We start from the raw sequence: 3,223 nt of genomic DNA, 5'->3' as shown, positions 1-3,223 counted from the left end.
TAGAACTATGTTGCCTTTACTTTACATCTTGGGCGACGCTTTTATGGGGATGATACTTTTTAGTCTGCTGTATAAGCCTGTGTAGGCCCGAGGGCCAGGAGAGAGAGGCAAATTCGTGAGTTGCCTCGGGCTGTATACTATTTAGCTTTGCCATTGTACGAGCCTATTCAAATATTTGTATAGTTCCTATCCATGGAAAAGCAACAGTTAAAAGGTTACGTATGAAGTCTACATGTTTAATTTTAGCTATCTGTGGCCCAATTTATCAAAACAAAATGAAGCACGACTTCTATGCTACTACTCGACTCAATTAACGGCCGGTTAGTCCATCCGACTAGCTACATATTTAACTAAGATATATATGTATGTGTCCAATCGGGTGGAGTGAAGTTAAATCAGATAAAAGCTGATTATAGAGATTATGAGAATATGGGAATATGAGATTATTTATGGAGTAGAAAATTATATGAAAATTAAAATAACACAGAAATAAAGGTTATGAAAAGCCAAGAAAGAGAGAAAATAGTGGAGGAATGAGAAGGTAGAAGTGAAAGTACATGTGAAGCGGAAGAAAGAACAAGACAACGGCCATAATAAAAGAGAATTGATTTCTTTGTGTGTTGTGTTTATTTCGCAATGTTTTCCATGAAACGGATAGTATTTCGGGAGAGTCATTCTGTCAATAAAGAACATGCACACTGGCTATAGTTCAATCGTTTACTGATTGACTGATTTGTGAGAGACTTTTGTCACACGTGTCACATTTTCTAAGAATTGTCCCAAATATTTCTTTATTTATTGGGTGCGTGTGCCAGTGACTTCGAAGTTTCGGTCAGCTAAGCCATCATCGGACTGACTGACAGACAGACACACAGATATACAAACACAGTGATAGATAGATAGACAGACAGACAGATAGATAGATAAACAGACGGACGGACGGATGGTTAGATAAGGTGACTCAATGGAAAGTAGTATGATTTACAAATCAGGTAATATTCTTTTCTATTTTAAGCACAAGGCCCCGAAATTTGGTACTTAATTTATCAACCCCGAAAGGATGAAAAGCAAAGTGGACCCCCGGCGGAATTTACAAATCAGGTAATATCATTACGAAAATGGTGATAAAACTGAAAACCAACCGCACGGAATAATACCACGATACTTCTAACTATGACAAAATACCATTGGTATAAACGACATCTTAATCCTGTAACTTACTTCCGCTACTTATAGAATCATTCATATTACTGACCATCTCTTCACACGAAACAGCACCGCACATACCTTCCATATAGTCACATCTTTTACTCCTTGACTTTTCTGCAAGTATTCTACGCTGCCATACTTCGCTTCTTTGACATTTGTATTTCGCGTCTTGTTTTCTTCTTCTTGTTTTTCTTTTAAACCTCTGTATGCTATGCGTGTGTCCCTTCGTTTTCAGTCTATACCGTGTATACTTACTTTCTTTCTTTCTTTCACTTTTTTTTTACGTTTCATTATATGTAAAAAAAAACCACACAGACACTTTATGTCTGTCTTTGTACTGTCCCCCTCATCCTTCGCCCTGGTGGCAAATAAATGAGATCATTATATTATTATCATTATTATTATTATTATTATTATTATTATTATTATTATTGATGTAATCGACTCATCCCCTCCCCAAAATTTGCTGCCCTTGTAGCAAAATTTGATGTCATTATTATTATTATTATTATTATTATTATTTTGTTTTTATTTTTTCCCGTCTGTTGTTTTTATTTGTTTTTGGCTTTTGCTTGTTTTTGTTGTAGTTTTTTTCCTTTTTTTTATCTTATGTCTTTATTTGTTATGTTATGTGCTCCTTGTATATACTTGATATTACAGTTCGATCAAGAGCATACGTGTTCACATGCACGCACGTGCACTCACTCGCCCACATTCATCCATTCCCCATCCATATACATACACACACACACACACACACACACACACACATATGGAGCATAGCTGAATGTCAATCAGTGCATGCACGCGTGTGTGTATGAGTGTGTGTGTGTGTGTCTGTGTGTATGTGTGTGTAAGAAATTAAATGAGTAACAAGGGAACAAGAAATCACGTTATGAACTTCACCAGCTTACGGTTGTTTCTGCTATGAGATGCAATACACTCATAATTGAGTGCTTGTGTATTACCCTACAGCTTCATCAGAGCTTCATCCGTTGTCATTTATTTAATTTATTATTATTACTCCGTACTCCATTGAGGTTTTGTTCTGAAGCATATGTATAATGAGTTTTAACACCAGGTTATTAATATCGCAATAACTCGCATATCCACATTGTGTTGTACATTCGCTAGCTATTCCCAGTGGCTTCAAGGCGCTGACGCCATCGAAAGTGAACAATATTATCGTTAAAGGCACGAGATTGCTGTGATCATTTGGACGATGACTGATGAGGAATGAGTTATGTCTTGTATGTGAACTTTCCGTTTGTTGTGTTTTTGTTAAATTTTTGGAACATAACACAGACAGACAGACAGACAGACAGACAGATAGATAGATAGATAGATAGATAGATAGATAGATAGATAGATAGATAGATAGATAGATAGATAGATAGATAAATAAATAAATGAGGGGAGCGTGTGTATATGTCGTTTTAAATGAATATATGTATGATTATATCTACATATTTTCATATGCGTAATATTTATATTATATAATATTCACACATGTCTGTTGATGATTGTAAATGGGTGTGTGAGTGAGTGCGTACACTTGTCTGTGTATTTTTATGTATATGAGTCCTTTGTATGTCCTTTCTGCTTAAGAAATTGCTATACTTGAAGAAACTTTAGTATGATTCTATAAACAGTGTGTGAGTGCGTGTGTGCATGTGTGTATGCACGCGTGTGCGTTCGTGCGTGTGTGTGTGTCTGTGCATGTGTATGTGTGCGTTTGTCATAGCAATCACAGATACAGACAGACTGAGATGGAAAGAATGCTTACGAACCATTAAAATTTGAATCGTATAAGTATACGTAATTTACAATCTTTTTACACTTGTACATTGTGTATATAGATGGGTATTTGCATATATGTGTGTGCATGTGTATGTGTATGTGAGAGTATGGTTGAGGACCTACGTGTGTATGTATATATATAATTATATATATATAGATAGATATAGATATAGATATGATTATAGATACATATATATATATATACATATATATA

At 35.2% G+C, this 3,223-nt stretch overlaps 1 protein-coding gene across 1 annotated transcript in view; it reads left to right on the top strand.

The window, feature by feature from the left end:
* The window catches only part of LOC106882868 (sodium/hydrogen exchanger 2), a 118,216-nt gene that overhangs the window by 20,594 nt on the left and 94,399 nt on the right, over positions 1-3,223 (top strand). The gene's annotated exons all lie outside the window — the stretch shown is intronic.

The sequence above is a fragment of the Octopus bimaculoides genome, chromosome 19 (genome assembly GCF_001194135.2).
Source record: "Octopus bimaculoides isolate UCB-OBI-ISO-001 chromosome 19, ASM119413v2, whole genome shotgun sequence".
Classification (NCBI taxonomy): domain Eukaryota; kingdom Metazoa; phylum Mollusca; class Cephalopoda; order Octopoda; family Octopodidae; genus Octopus; species Octopus bimaculoides.
The sequence above is the reverse complement of the archived record's forward strand: the minus strand, read 5'-3'. Positions and strand labels throughout refer to the sequence as shown.